The following is a 16,705-nucleotide window of genomic DNA, read 5'->3' as shown; positions in this document are numbered from 1 at the left end:
ATAACAAGAGATGTTTCAAGATCTCAAGATACATGGTATGTGGATTTTGGTGCCGCTAACCACATGACCAGCCATGCTGAGTGGTTTAGAGACATGCAAAAAATGAAAAAACTAGGTTATGTAGAAACAGGTAATGATACTACGCATCCCATTGTGCATGTTGGTAAAGTTCCATTGTCTATGGAGGATGGAAAAATGAAGTACTTGCGAGATGTACTTCATGTTCCAAATATTACAAAGAACTTGGTTTCTATTGGGCACATCTTGAGAAGGCTCTGCGCTGCTAAGTGAGATTTAATCCTCAAGGATGTTTTGTGGAAAACTTCAAAAATCAATGTCGCTTGGTTGCAAAGGGTAACAAAAATGGTAGGACGTTTACATTGGTGGATGTGAACATGCCTAAAGTAAAGCATTGTTCATGTGAATGTACAGTAATGACTGAAGTCTATATACAGACCCAAAATATTGTTGCAGGTTTGCCAAAGTTTAAGGTTGATGGTATGCACAGCTTGGTAATCAAGATAAACACGCTTTCCCACATGAAAAGCATGTCAATGGAGGGCCATTAGATGTCATACATTCAAATGTATGGGGGCCGACCAAGACTCTAACAATTGCAGGTTAGAGGTATTATGTTACATTCATTGATGACCACACTAGGAAACTGTGGGTTTACTTCATGAAGGAGAAAAGTGAGGTGTTTGCTCACTTTCAGAGATTTAAAGCCTTGGTAGAGAAGGAAAAAGGCATGCAAATAAAATGCCTAAGATCAGATAGTGGGGGAGAATATTTCTCCAGTGAGTTCAATGATTTGTGGAGGAAGCAGGGAATCTAGAGATAGTTTACATCTAGGTACACTCCGCAACATAATGGTGTTGCAAAAAGAAAGAAAAAGGTACATTGCAAAAGTCGCACGTGCCTTAATGGCTGAAAAGAATATGCCACATTATTTTTGGGCAACACCTGCTATGTACATTATGAGCACAACAACCACTGCAATTGCTGTGTATATTATGAACAAGATAACGACTGTAACTGTTTATGGTATGACACTTGAATAGAAGTTTAGAGGCACAATACTATATGTGTCTCCCTTGAAAGTGTTTAGGTGTATTGCATATGTGTCTTCCTTGAAAGTGTTTAGGTGTATTGCATATGTGCATGTTCCTAATGAAGTGAGAAAAAAGTTGGATCCAAAGGTAGAGAAATACTTCTTTATTGGTTATGCTTATACCACTTGTGAGATGTGAGTAAAGAGAGATGTTTTTGATGAGATGAGTAGCTGGCATGCACCAAGAGTGAAGGCAACAAAATATGGAGATGTAAGAAGTGTTGATTTTGCACCACATGTAGAGCAACAATCACAGGTGCTTAGTGGGTCTAGAGAGTCCTCTAGCAGTGGATCCAATGTTAGTCCATGGTAGGAAGGTTGAGGACAAATGTAGGTACACATGTAGCATGTAAAGAGAAGGAAAAGGTAGAACAACCTTTTGTGCCTGATCTGTCAGTAGGTCACTCGTATGTGGATCTGTCAGTACGTCACTCATATGTGGATGGCGACTCTAGCAGCTCTAAACAAATCCTTGATGAGGAGCTTGGCATTTCATTCATGGTTACTCCTCGTGTAAGGAGAACGAGGACTATTTTGACGACACTTGGTAGTGATCCAGGTGTATGCAGGTCTACGAGGGTTAGGTACCCTGTTCATAGGTTGAGATATGATGGATCTACAGCCCATCATTATGCTTACATGGTCAAACCAATACAGGAATCGGAGCCTACTTGTTTTGAGAAGGCACTTGGAAATAAGAAATGGGAAGATGCCATGCATGAGAAGATGGCAGCATTGGATAAAAATGCAACATGGGAGTTAGTGCCTTTGCCTAAGGAAAAGAAGGCAATTGGATGTAAGTGGGTGTATAAATTCCTGCATAATGCTGATGGTTCAATGAGTAGGTATTAGGAAAGATTGGTAGCCAAAGGCTATGCGTAGACTTGTGGCATTAACTATTAACATACATTCATCTCGGCTACAAGAATGGCAACTGTGAGAGCTATCATTGCTATGGTTGTAGCAAAGGGTTGGTATTTACATCAGATGGATGTAAAGAGTGTTTTCTTGCATTGTTTTTTGCAAGAAGATGTTTACATGATGTAGCCCCAATAGGTTATGAGAGTGATGCACAATCAAATTTTGTGTGCAAGTTAGACAAAGACTTATATGGCTTAACATAGGCACCCAGAGCATGGTCAAAAAAGATCAGGGAGTATCTTGTTACCATTGGATTTCAAATAACCAATGTAGATTTTTCATTTTATGTGAAAAAGATAAATAGAGGGATCTAAAAAGTTTGAGATGAAGGATTTGGGTGAGCTGTGGTATTTCATGGGTATAGATTTGGTGAGCTCACCTCATGGCATTTTGTTCTTACAAAGGGAATATGGCAGACATGCTGTCCAAGTATGGTATGATAGGCATTAAGCCTATTTCAGTGCCATTAGAGTAGAACACAAAGCTTTCTCTGTAGATACAAATCAATTTAAGATGAAAGCTGATTTGTACGTCTTTGAGAAAGACATGATGTTTGTGACAGTGAATTCAATGGTTTTCTAAGTCGTGAGTGAAGATGTTGCCTTGATGAGTTGTTGATAAGATCTACCTAGGGAGGATCCCTTGAGGTTTTTGGTGTTTTCTATTCTTACGTTTGAGCCCATGTCTCAAGGATGTTGAGTCAAGGTCTGGTTTGGTTTTCATGAAGAAGACGAAGAGTTCAGAGCTTGAATCTATTGTTGGGATTGATGTGATTTTATGATATAGAGTTTTATTTTTGTTATTTTGTTCATGTTTGTTTGAGAGAGAACAATTATGGGTGTATTATTGTCCTAGGAATTAGAGCTAACTCATTGCTGAATCAATCACCTTCAGTTGAGAGGATATGGTGTCAGATAGGGTCAAAAGGGTGTCAGAAGAGGTACAATTAGTTGTGCATCAAAGGTGATTACCTGGAGAGATACAAGGGTAGATATGCTCTTTTTGGGTTGAAGGTGACAACCCAAACATACAAAAATGGATTATGACATTACATGAGTCTCATAAAGACAAATAGTGTGAGGGCTCACATGGCAGACATGCTAACCTAAAAGGAGGTTCAGGTTCAGGTTCAACCCAAATCCAAACCCATTAAAGATGCTGAAAAACAAGTTCAATCATAGTATGCATGAGAAATTGTTGGATATAGATGGAACTTTATTCTTTGATGGGCCTCTTAAAAGGAGTATTGGTAAAGGGTTTGTTTTTGTTAGCAACACGGGTCAAGAACTATGGTCTGGCAGCTCAGAAATATAGGCTAAAAGCAACAATGAGGCTGAGTATTATAGCCTGAGTTTGGGTCTTGAGGAATGTAGACAAAGGAAGGTTAAGAGACTAGTTATAAATAGTGATTCTCAGCTGATTATAAGGCAGGTACAAGGCACTTGGAGTGTTAATAAAGATGAGATGAAAATTTGGTTTTTCAAGGTGAGAAATCTCCTTAATTTGTTTGAAGACTTTTAGATTTGGTATGTATCTAGGGAAGACAACATAAGAGCACATGAGTTAGTAGAGCAGGTCTTCATAAAAAATGTACATTCTATGATAGTCCAAAAACCATTATATCAAGGTGGCAGAGAATATCTCTTTGAGAAAGAGCAAGTCCTTATAGGTTTTGCAAGAAAAGGATTGGATTCTTCAAAGAGGAAAGTAATTTTCAAGAGAGCCATGACGTATGTGTAGATTGGTGACATACTTTATCATAAAAGAGTTGATGGTGTTATGAGAAGGGTTTTGTGTCAGAACAAGATTTAACATTTCTTCAAAAGCTTTCCATGAAGAAGGACGTGGAGGTCACTATGAATCTGACATCACAAAAAGAAAAGTATTAACATCAAAACTTATGTGGCCTAGTATGAACAAAGACATCCATAATTGGTGCCAAAGTTATCATCATGAGGTCCAAGCATTTTAGAAAAGGGTGCTAGTTCCTGAGCCCATGCATCACATTATGAGCTATGGAGCCTTTGAAAAATGGGGAATAGATGTTATTGGGCTTCTTCCATAACTAGAAACAAAAAGTATTGTATTATCACTCTACCTAACTAGGTGGCTAGAAGCTAGAGCAGCAAGTAGTGCCACAACACAACAGGTTTTCCAAATTTATTTATGTGATTGTTTGTTATCATTTTGGTGTCCCTTTGGAGCTAGTCTCAATGACCAAGGAAGAGAGTTCACATGCTAATGTGGTCAAAAGTAGTATTACCAAGAAGTTGGGGATAACACATAGTTTTACCACACCTTATCATCCCCAATGCAATGGACTAGTTGAAAGTTTTAATGTGGTGTTGCAAAAATTGTAGAGGACCACCCCAATGATTGGGACTTGTACTTGGATAGAGCTGTGTGGGTATTAAGAGTGTCTGAGAAGAATGCAATAGGTTTTACCCCATATCATTGGCTTCCTTCACTTGATTTCTATTGTAGCATAATATGACCTACGAGGAACAAGAGACAGTCCAATTTATACTCTCTAATTTTGGATTGAGAAGATGCCATCAAATGGTATGAAGAGACTAGTCAGAGGAGGTTTGAGGCATTTAATGATGATAAGTTGGGAAGTAAGGATCTAAAGAAGGGAATGTTGGTTTTTAGATACAACAATGCTCTTGATACACCATTTTAGACCAAATTCAGGATTAGATGGGAAGATCCTTTCATTGTGCATGAAGCTTTTTCCTAATGGAGCATATAAATTGCAAGATCTTGGAGGTCAGATGCATTCTAGCAGGGTCAATGGCTTGAGGTTAAGGCCATACCATATTAGAATCATGTAAGGTAGGAAACATAGAGTGAAACACTTGAAACCGTTTCACTCTATGGGTTGGGGCAATATGTGAGAGGAATCCGGAGCCGAGTTAAAACATGATGAATAGATAAAAGAAATATATATATGATAATAGAGTAGAGGGACTATGAAGAGGAGGTTACATGTAGCAAATGAGAGGTCTTACAGATCTTGAAGGTTGCAGAATGAAGATCAACCGAGTGGGAGTGGAATTGGTTGAGTTAGAGCTCAGGGAGTGCTGAGGACTAGAGTATCAGCTAGGATGTTGCTATCGAGTATCTCTAAGTGGCAACTCCGTTAGAGACTTGGCTTAGTCTGATATCTTTTCAGCTATAACTCTGATGTCTATTAAGATGAAAGCTGATTTGTACGTGTTTGAGAAAGACATGATGTTTTGTTATAGTAGTGAATTCAGTGGTCTTCGAATTCAGTGGTCTTCTAAGTCGTGAGTGAAAATGTTGCCTTGATAAGTTGGTGATGGGATCTCCCTAGGGAGGATCCTTTAGGTTTTTGGTGTTTTCTACTCTTACGTTTAAGCCCATGTCTTAGGGATGTTGAGACAAGGTCTAGTTTTGTTTTCATGAAACTGAGAGTTCAGAGCTTGAATCTATTGTTGAGATTACTATGATTTTATGATATAGAGTTTTATTTTTGTTATTTTGTTCATGTTTGTTGAGATAGAACAACTATGGGTGTATGATTGTCCTGGGAATTAGAGCTAACTCATTGCTAAATCAATCACCTTCAGTTGTTGTTGAGAGGATTTGGTGTCAGATAGGGTCAAAAGGGTGTCAGGCTTACCTCGGGAGATAGAAGGGTAGAAATGATCTTTTTGGGCTGAAGGGAACTAGTTCTAAGTCAAGTCTGATGGTCAGAGGGCTATTAGCAGTTAGAGGGCTATTAGCAGTCAGAGGGCTGATGTGTATTTGTTGTGAGCAACAATTTTCTTGTAACAACCTTATAACTGAATCTTGCCAATGGGTAGTACCCGAGCAGATGTAAAAGGGAAAAAGAAACACTATCCACAAAGGAGAGAGAGAGAGAAAGAGAGAGAGAGAGAGAGAGAGGAGCAGCAAGTGTCAACAACTGCGGACTAGTGCATTCTACTTTGGGCTAAGTCTTGACCCTGATATACACTGATTATTGTTATAGTTCTTCATACTCTGCAATTCTCTCTGGTTTCTATGTTGTATCAATGCTTTCGGTTTAAACATGTCATTCCTTTTTGGACATGACTCCTATCTGGAAACAGATCAGGAGCTACATCTAGGATCTCGTTAGATGTAGGTACTAACCTTTGTGCTATCGCAACTAACTCCCTTAGCATGGGTAGATCGGTGGTGAAATGTGCTAGCATTAACTTATCATGTTGGGCACAACTCTATTAGTCACGTCTCCTCCAGAGCCGACTAGGTGGTTTGGAGCCACACAAGTGCCGGGTCTCGACCAAACACCTAGTAAATGGTTTCAGGATGAGGAAATACAAAGGCCACCTAGTAGTGATTACACGAAAAGAAGCAGAAGCAGAAGACTAGGAGCCGGTATCGAACATATGTTGTGGCATGATCTCACTAGTGGAGGTGGATGTGGAAAAATTAAAAAACCAAAAAAACTGGGGAAGGATGTCCAGTCTTCAAGGGTGGCCAAACTGCAAATCCTTAGATCTCTGCAACCAATCAAATCCAAGATAGTAAAAAAGCAAGTGACTAGGTGTGTGCCAACCCAATCTATGTCAAAAACTCAAAAGGCCACAATGACGCCACAAGCAACTGTATGGAGGACAAGTGTCACAACATCATTAAAAGCCCACTCACAATGGTAAGATAAGAAGACAGTGAGAATGCTTTAATAATAAATTTGCAGCAATGTGATGAGCTATGGTGGATCAAATGCTAGAATCAATATCATTAACAAAGAGATTAGATGATAATTAAGACGTGATTAGTGGGCAATTAACTGATAGCTTAATGTAGGCATGGGTAATCCAAAACCAGCAAATTCTCATTAGGCCAATGCCTCAATTTATAGGGTTTACATCCAAGCATCTAATCCCACTAATCTCTCCCTGATTCACTCCACCTCTTTTGCTTGATTCTCTCCACCTCTTTTGCTTGATTCTCTCCACCTCTTCCCAGAATATCTCCTCACCTCCTAAATCTTCTCATGCTACCCTTTATTCTCTCCTAGTAGATACTTCTCACCTTTCACAGCTTCTCTCACATTTACAGATTCTCTTTTATAGCCTGTTGCTAAGGGCTTGTTCCCGCACACACCCTATTCACTTGTATATTTTAACACCTCCCCTCAAGTTAATACTCCTAGCACACTTGTACCTAAACCAAGAAGGGAAATAGATGATGATGCTCGTACCCGTGTACCACTTCCTTCCTTGCTTGTTCTTACCCTCTTCTTACCTCTTGCTTGCCTCCTTATCTCTCACACAAACCAAAGATCTGATACCATAAAGATAATGTGGGGGAGAGAGAGAGAGCTTGAGTTCCTGCAAGTAAACACACATACACACAAAAGAAAGTGCAAGACACAAGAGAGATGGATGGCTGAATTTTCTTCTATTTTCTTCTCTTCTCGAAAACCATATAACTAAAAGATAAGAGTACATAAATAAAGGGAAAGTACTCTCCTACAACATACATAGTGGTCGGTCTATAGTGTGAACCCGACTATACATTACTATGATTATCTTCACGTTCACTTACACATGCACAAGTAAGAAAACTGGGCCCGCATTGCATGCATTGTAGAAAACTGGGCCCGCCTTGCATGCATTGTAGAAAACTGCACAACGAGCATAGGGACTCCTATTATGGTCGTAGGCACAGCACTAACTTTTTATAATATAGTGTAAATGTGTAAATGTGTGGTTTTTTCATATAAATGTGTATTTTTCATATTTTATAGACTTGACTCTATAAATGGGGGGGAGATAATGGGACAGAGAGAAATTAGATCTGTTATATGTTGCTCTCTCATGTTCTATCCTCCCCATTTTTTTTTACATGGACTGCATCACCACTAGGCACGCAGTTATGATTGTGGCTATATGTGCAGATGTAGCCACGTTTCCCTAACCAGACCAAAGCTAGATAACATAATTTCAAAACTCCCAAATTCCTTTATTGAGTCGTAGTTTTGGATATGACTAAACCTTCATTCTCTTGTTAGCCTTTTATATCAAGTACAAAGAGGAGGAGGAGATGCTATTGTAGTAGATATAAGAGAAACAAGCTAACCAGGATCTGCCCTCAATTAGCTCATGTATTAATGTAACACATGGGGCTCATAACTTGAAGTGATGCTATGAATGAACGAGTAAAAGAGGCCATCCACTTACATGTCCATATTTTCTACTTAGCCTTTTAGGGTGTGTTGAAGAATCTAAAGATAGATATCAACTCAAAATAATCAACGTCCATACAACCATAACCTTTAATTATGAATAAATATATACCTTTGCAATCAAAATTGATGTAAATCAAAGGCTCTATGCTTTCCTACCCACGTGTAGTCCTCCTCCTACTGAGCTAACAAACAAGCCTACCTCTTGCGTGCTGAGACCAATTCGATAATGTTGACAGTAATTTATGTGGAGACATATCTATTACAATCGATTTATGCATGTATGATAATAATGATACATCACTTAAGTGAGGTTCTACATACAATTTTAGACAACTTTGGGGATGTTTAATATTTTCCAAATTTTGCTCAATTTTCTTACAACAATTTGCAACAACGTCCATTCTTTTTTTACATTTGAAAATTGGATTTGTAATTTAAAGTGAACCCTACTATTTTCTTTTGATGTTTACAAATGATCGTCTTGTAAAAAAAGATTGTTTATTATGTATATATTCACAAAAACCTTATTAAAATAATATTTCTACAACATATTTAAGCGTATCTTTACTCCATCAAAAATTTCACATGGGCCTATCCACAAAGGACTCCCAAGACATTGAAAACATTTTCTTTATATTTTTAGTAAAACCAGTTGGGTTGAAGAAATAAAAAATATCTAATCAAAAATCCCCAAGGAATTTTGGATTGGAAATTTAAGATAATCAAGAATTGGGAACTGCACTAGTACAAAATAAGATGTTAATCTCTCCAAGTGGGGGGGGGGATTTTAGTGTGAAATTAAGTGCAGGAAGTTTTACCCTTCAAATATTAGACAACGAAAAAAAGAACTGAACATATTTCAGACAACGAGAAAGAATTTAAATACTCATAAACATATATGACAACGAAAAATAGTTTAAATACCCTTCATAAACATATGAGAAGACAAAAAATAATTTAAATACTCATCCGTGTATTTGAAGCCACTAAACAAGTCGATTACATGGCATAGATACCATGGGCTTTGATAATAGAAGTGAGCTTCTAATTATAATATAGGTGTTAGAGATTCAACTTGAATTGACACTGGACATCATCTCAACAGAAGCTTATTGTTATGTGCATGCTGCACACTTATTCTTAAAATCTAAACCCTACTCTACATATTTGAGTGGACTGATGCCTTTCCTGCACACACAAAAAACATGTAATGATCAGTAAACTGGAAACAATGTCAATAGAAACTATTCCATGTTGATACAAAGTATCTAATCATTGAGCTTCTTACCTAGTGGTATGGCTATCTTCTTCTTCTGGCTAGCATCAAGTTTATCGTCAAGTTTCTTCTCTTCATAAGGCAAAGTACACACAAATAGAAGGCAACTATCACTACAGCAGTCCTTGTCTTTTGAGCATACCCCCCCAAAGGGTAAACAAGAAGGAGCATCTTTGTCTGCACAAATGTTGTCCACATTATATGTAGGTGCACATATAATCATCAAAATAGAAAGCTCCGCAAAGTCCCTTAGCTAAGCTCAGTATTGATCATTATGGAGTTTGGTGTTGATATCCACATTATATATAGGTGCACATGTAAATAATAGAAAATTAAACAACTTAGCATACCGCACCTATAGCTTGGCTTAGTCTTTGCAAGTAGGTGCCCACAAGGCATGGCATGATTCATGTGCTTCCATATTGTACAGTAAAGATAGCATGTTATTAAATTCAAAAGCTATCGAAGAAGAAAGTATAAGTGGGCTTGAATTTGCAGCACACAACCGTACAACTACTAATTAGGATGGCTATATTTATATTACCTGGAATTGCTACCTTCTTTGTATCCACTATCATGGGAGCCTTGGGGCCATACTTCTCCTCATAAGGCAAAGAGCATAGGAACAGAAGGCAACTGTCACTGCAGCAATCTCTATCCTTGGAGCAAACACTGCCAATGGGCAGACAAGTAGGGGCTTTCTCTGCATTTCACACATAAGGCAAAGAAGGCGGCTTGGCTTTGAAGGTACAAAATTATCTCACCATGGGCTTTGAATAAACACTTAACAAGTCCTAATAATACGGATAGGCATGTTCCTTGGACGTTATTGCAAACGACGTCATCACCATTAGTATTGTTTATTATTATTATTTTTTGATGAAATAATACTTTAACAATACCGAATACATGTGGGAAGGATGCGAATTACTATTATGACCCTTGGATACTATAAATGATCATAGTGTTGCTGTAATTCTTGCCCATGCCGATGGCTTTCATCTTATCTTTCCAGCACTATCATGGTCATGGTGTAAGGACCACCACTATCATGGTCATGGTGTAAGGATTAACCTGCAATGGCTACCTTCTTGTCGATTATAATTGGAGCCGCCTCGAGTTGGTAGTCCTCATTATTGTAAGGCAAAGTGCATAGGAATAGAAGGCAGCTGTCACTGCAGCAGTCTTTGTCCTTTGAGCAAACTCCACCGATGGGTAAACAAGAAGTAGGGCCTCCCTCTGATTGGAGTTTTCGTGTGTACGTGTACATGCACATGACACACAGCACAGCACAGCATTGCTTGTAAGCACGCAAACTCTCGTGGAATAATAATATTGGGCTCCTATTAATCTACATTGGTAATTCTAGGCACGATATAGACATGGCACAGTAAATGTGTCATGGTACGTAGAGGAAGCTATAGGAGCCTTCTCTGCACGGAGACAACACTGGTGTGTGCAGAAATATATTTCAACTCTACGAACCATTACAAATTCTGAAAACATTCGAAATGGTTTTATATGTCTTAATTTCTCACCTTGGACGAGGGCTAGCTTCGTACTAGCCATTGCCACCAGGCCCTCTACTTCCTTTTTCTCGTAAGGCAAAACACACACAAATAGAAGGCAGCTGTCACTGCAACATTCGTTGTCTGATACGCACACAGTAGCGAGGGCTTTGCAAGGTGTTGGTGCCTTCTTCTTCATGTCTGCATGAATCAATAAAGATGTAGAGATTAATGAGCAATATGCACGCATGATCAGTTTGTTTAAGCTGTCAGTAGAATCTCATCACTATCTTGAAGATTGGGTAATTATGCTTTGATTTTGGGGATGAAATCACTGTAGGAGGGGAAAGATGCACATGCACATGGTGCAGGGGGCTGGGCATCGGCGGACACAACGGCGGCAAGTAATTACCGATCATGCCGCTGTCGGCGATAGAGTTGATCACGCGAGCGCCATCCGTTAAGACTATGTTAACGTAAGATGACACTACTAGAGTAGTAACAAAAGCCGCGAGCAACACATGAGCACGCATCGTGGAGTGGAGGGGCTGGCGGACGAGATATATAAGCAACAGCAGCTGCACTGATCAGAGAGCTAGAAGACTGCAATGCATTCAGAGCTCAGCGGCCACTTCCTTATATAGCCACCACCACCAGAACCAGATTAATAACCCTGATTCATTAAACTGCCATATAATTAACTCCTCATCCTACAGTACTACATTAATACGAGCAAATCGACTTACGACATACGGCCACACCACCACGCTCCATCCGACTACTACTACTAGTACACTACTACTACTAGGCCGCTGAATCAATCCAATTTTTGCAACAGCCAGCCAATTCAACTTAGTATATTTCTAAATTCTTTTCCCTGCGCAACCTTGTCAAAAGCTGCATACCTTGTCAAAAGCTGTAGCTGCCTCATTCATCGTCTCTCTCTCTCTCTCTCTCTCTCTCTCTCTCTATTAGACCAAAAGAAGCTTTCGGTGACGTTCGTACTCCTCGGCAGCCGGGCGGTCCTCGGCAGCCGGGCGGTCTCTCTCTGTAGACCAAAAGAAGCTTTCGGTCGGTTCGTACTCCTCGGCAGCCGGGCGGTCCTCCACCACGCGCAGCGCAGCGCACCGCGCTTAAAGAGAAGAGCATTACCCACGACGTGGATTCAAGCGCCAAAACGTTTCGTGTCTGACTCTCACCCCGTGACCCCAAAAGCTTTATTTAGACCAGTGTTCACAACAGCAGAAAACATTAAGAGATACCAAAACCTTGGTTTTGAGCTTGAAATTTTTAAAGGTTTCTATTGCAAAAATATAACCAAAATGCCTTCAAACTTGCAGGTCTATTTTCGAATTTCAAGGTTAATTTTTAAGATTTGCCACTCACCTCACATTAAACCTACGTTTTTCGTGAACACTGACGGCTTTAGACTCAGTCTAGAGTCCCAATGCTTCCCCCCCCCAAAAAAAAAACATTTTTCCCAGCCAGTAGAAAAAAAGAAAAGGTTGGGAAAACCTCGGTTTTATTGTTGCGAAACATTCATGATTGTTCCGGTTTCATAACTAAAATTCGTAAAAATTGACCGGCCGTGGAAGCCCAGAAATTTGTAAAACTTTGCCAAACTGTGCAAGCTCCTCCTGAATTGTCAGCGCCCGCCGAAATGATGTTTTAAAAATGCATCAATAAATGTGTTTCCTTTCAATATTTCATTGCACAACTTATGCTACGGCAAGCAGGGGGGGGGGAGAGGGCGAGAGAGAGAAAGAATCCTGGTAACAACATCATTTAGTCATGATCCATATATGGATTGGACATTGAGCAGTTCCATGGTTGCTCAAAGTGTTGAATACATTGACACCCTTTGTACAATGGTCTTGCACATTGAATAGTTCTAAGGTTGCTCAAAGGGTTCAGTATTGACCTTCTTGATGCAACGATGTTGCAAGCTATTGAATAGCTCTAAGGTTTCTCTTGGTAGAGTCTAAGTTCTCTAATTAATCATCCAGTTGTAACTGAATACTCTAACATCAAATGAAGACTCTATGATGGGTCTCGTCCTTGTCCTCAACAACTAAATATAGCACAAAGCAAAAGCATTAATGGATAAGCATAGGACTGTGACATAGTTATTCATGGTACGATTAGTAGGAGTTCTTCACGCCCTAAAACACCAAATATTTTGAAGTCGTTAAAAATCATAGCTCAGGTAAGCAAAGAGAGACAAAAGGGTAAGGAGAAGTGGGGAGAAGCTCTAAAGATACTCTCTAGAAGTCTAGAAGATACGATGAGGAAACAAATTAAGATACCACTTGAAAGTACACTTGTTGGAGACAAGGGAGAAGTTTTTTGACAAAAATTTGAACGTCAAAGTCTTGCACAAAGTATCTATAGAAAAAACTCCATGTTTTAAGGTAAATGATCGATAGAGACTCTGAGGTTAAGTGTGCATGTTCAAGAACATAATAGTCATGGATGACCTGAAAGAATATTAAATAACTCCAAAAAATTCAATTTCCAAAATGGACTTGTTGGGAGAAATTATAGTTTTTTTCCATTAAAAAACAAAGAGAAATAGGCAAAATAAAGCACATCCTCATCTACAAAGGTTTTCACAATAAATCTAGTCATGACTTTGGGCCAATTTGTATCAACTCCCAAGCTCACATTAGAGGGGGAGTTGTACCAACTCCCAAACTCATCAATTGCGTGAGCATCATCTCGTGAACCTTAATCGTGTTCATAAACATAGTAACTTGAAACAAAATTAATGAAACTTTGGGAGTACATAAAACTCTAGTACTCGATAGTACTCATGATGATTCAATAAGCATTTGCACTAAATAAACTACTCTTTGCAAAAATATTTTAGTTGAGATGATTCAATTAGAACTTGTACTAAATAAACTACTCATTAAAAAATCTTAGTATATAAAAACATGCTAATTAAAAAAAATTTACAATTTTATAACTAACCTACGCTGCCACATAGCCATAGGCATTTTGTAGTCGCTTTAGGTAGTCCTTAGCATTATGTGGCTTGAAAAAATGACCTTTGTATCCTAGCTCTCCATCCAAACATATAGCTTTCATACGTTTTATCCTACCTATGGGTGCAGCATCCCTTAGAAGTCTTATTTGTGCGACGTATTAAGTTAAGGTAACTGATTACCACCACTATGACTTAGCCCAAAGGATGTAATCTTAGACAAACATATATGACTCACCAACTATGCATTTATGTGTGCATTTCACATCCCTCTTCTACTTTATATATAGTTAACCATTGTTGTGTTGGGGAAAATTATGGTCTTTTTCTATTGAAAATCAAGAGAAATAGGCAAAATAAACTACATTCTCATTCAGAAAGTAATTTGCATTTACAAAGGTGAGTAAATATAATCATGACTTTGAGGCAATTATTGCACCAACTCCCAAGCTTACATTTGGGGGGGGAGTTGTACAACTCCCAAAGTCAATTCATAGAGCATCATCTCGTGAACCTTAGTGGTGTTCGTAAAAACACCATAACTTTCACATTCGCTATATTTATTTTTTGTGCGATTTTTTTTGTGAGATTTTTTATTTCAAAATATCCAAAGCTATACACAAAAACCTATACTTATTTAAGTGAGCTGCCATTATTGCATGAACCTTAGCGGTGTTCATGGTTGGGGCATTCCAGCATCATGCACTGAGAGCTCTAGGTGCATGCCGGTAGCTTCCAATGCATGTCTTTAACTACTGACATGCACTCGGAGGTACCGGCATGCACCCAGACCACCCAATGCAGGCCGCATGCTACCTAAGTATGTTAGTAGCTACCGGCATGCATTGGGTGCTCCGAGTGCATGCCGATGGTGGCTTCCAATGCATGTCAACATGCCACACCATTTGGTGACATCAGGTAGAGTGTGGAAGGAGGCAAGACTTCATATGGAAAGCATGGCTGAGACTCATCTTCACCAACTAGTTAATGAGGTGCCTCCACCATTGCCACATGAGGAGGAAGAGGACGGTCTTAACCCATTTGTCTTCAAATCCACATCATGGTCTACTTGGCCTATTGTATTGGTGAATTAGAAAGCAAAGGCTCCGAGAAGAGAAGGGGCAAAGAAGCACGGACTTCTAAAAAGAGACGGCCCTCAGATACATGAGGAGTTTAATCCAAGATGCGAAACAAGCGGGGGTTGTACAACCGTTCTCTGGAATGATATCGCACATTTTATGAACCTGTTGGATGAGAGTGTGGAGAAAAAAGTCTAATGCAGCTCATAGGTAGGGGAGTCAGCACACAGGAGAAGCTCCTCATCGAGACCCACGTTGTACGGGGAAGTCATGGAATCTCATGACTCTCGCGGACCTGGGTGAGGAGGCAGCAACTCACACACAGAGCAAGACTGCTAGTGCCCCTCAGCAATAGAGTCTCCTAGCAAAATGAGAAACGACAAGACCCATTCTAGAACCAACATGCAGACCACCTTATGGGTGGACGTGGAGTCAAGGGGGAAGAAGGAGGTCAAGAGAGCCTGAGTAGACAACGTTTGAGAATGCAACCAACCTCCCAAAGCTAACTGAGCCGCACGTCTTTGCTATGGGGATAAACATTAAGGTAATGGAAAGAACCAAGAAGAAGTACCCTTACACCAAACCCATTGACGTATAGTTCCGAAGGGCGGATGAAAGGATGTGTATTTGTTGTGAGCAACAATTTTCTTGTAACAACCTTATAACTGAATCTTGCCTACGGGTAGTACCCGAGCAGATGTAAAAGGGAAAAAGAAACACTATCCACAGAGGAGAGAGAGAGAGAGAGAGAGAGAGAGAGAGAGAGAGAGAGAGAGAGAGAGAGAGAGAGAGAGAGAGAGAGAGAGGAGCAGCAAGTGTCAACAACTGCGGACTAGTGCATTGTACTTTGGGCTAAGTCTTGACCCTGATATACACTGATTATTGTTGTAGTTCTTCATACTCTGCAATTCTCTCTGGTTTCTATGTTGTATCAATGCTTTCGGTTTAAACATGTCATTCCTTTTTGGACATGACTCCTATCTGGAAATAGATCAGGAGCTACATCTAGGATCTCGTTAGATGTAGGTACTAACCTTTGTGCTATCGCAACTAACTTCCTTAGCATGGGTAGATCGGTGGTGAAATGCGCTAGCATTAACTTATCATGTTGGGCACAACTCTATTAGTCACGTCTCCTCGAGAGCCGACTAGGTGGTTTGGAGCCACACAAGTGCCAGGTCTCGACCGAACACCTAGTAAATGGTTTCAGGATGAGGAAATACAAAGGCCACCTAGTAGTGATTACACGAAAAGAAGCGGAAGCGAAAGACCAGGAGCTGGTCTCGAACATATGTTGTGGCATGATCTCACTAGTGGAGGTGGATGTGGAAAAATAAAAAAACCACAAAAACTGGGGAAGGATGTCCAGTCTTCAAGCAACCAATCAAATCCAAGATAGTAAAAAAGCAAGTGACTAGGTGTGTGCCAACCCAATCTATGTCAAAAACTCAGAAGGCCACGATGACGCCACAAGCAACTGTATGGAGGACAAGTGTCACAACATTATTAAAACTCAAGTCACAATGGTTAGACAAGAAGACAGTGAGAATGCTTTAATAATAAATTTTCAGCAATGTGATGAGCTATGGTAGATCAAATGCTAGAATCTGTTGAAAATA

This window comes from Cibotium barometz, chromosome 35 (genome assembly GCF_041138505.1).
Source record: "Cibotium barometz isolate CiBa-2024 chromosome 35, ASM4113850v1, whole genome shotgun sequence".
NCBI classification, from domain to species: domain Eukaryota; kingdom Viridiplantae; phylum Streptophyta; class Polypodiopsida; order Cyatheales; family Cibotiaceae; genus Cibotium; species Cibotium barometz.
Note: the sequence above shows the minus strand (reverse complement) of the source record.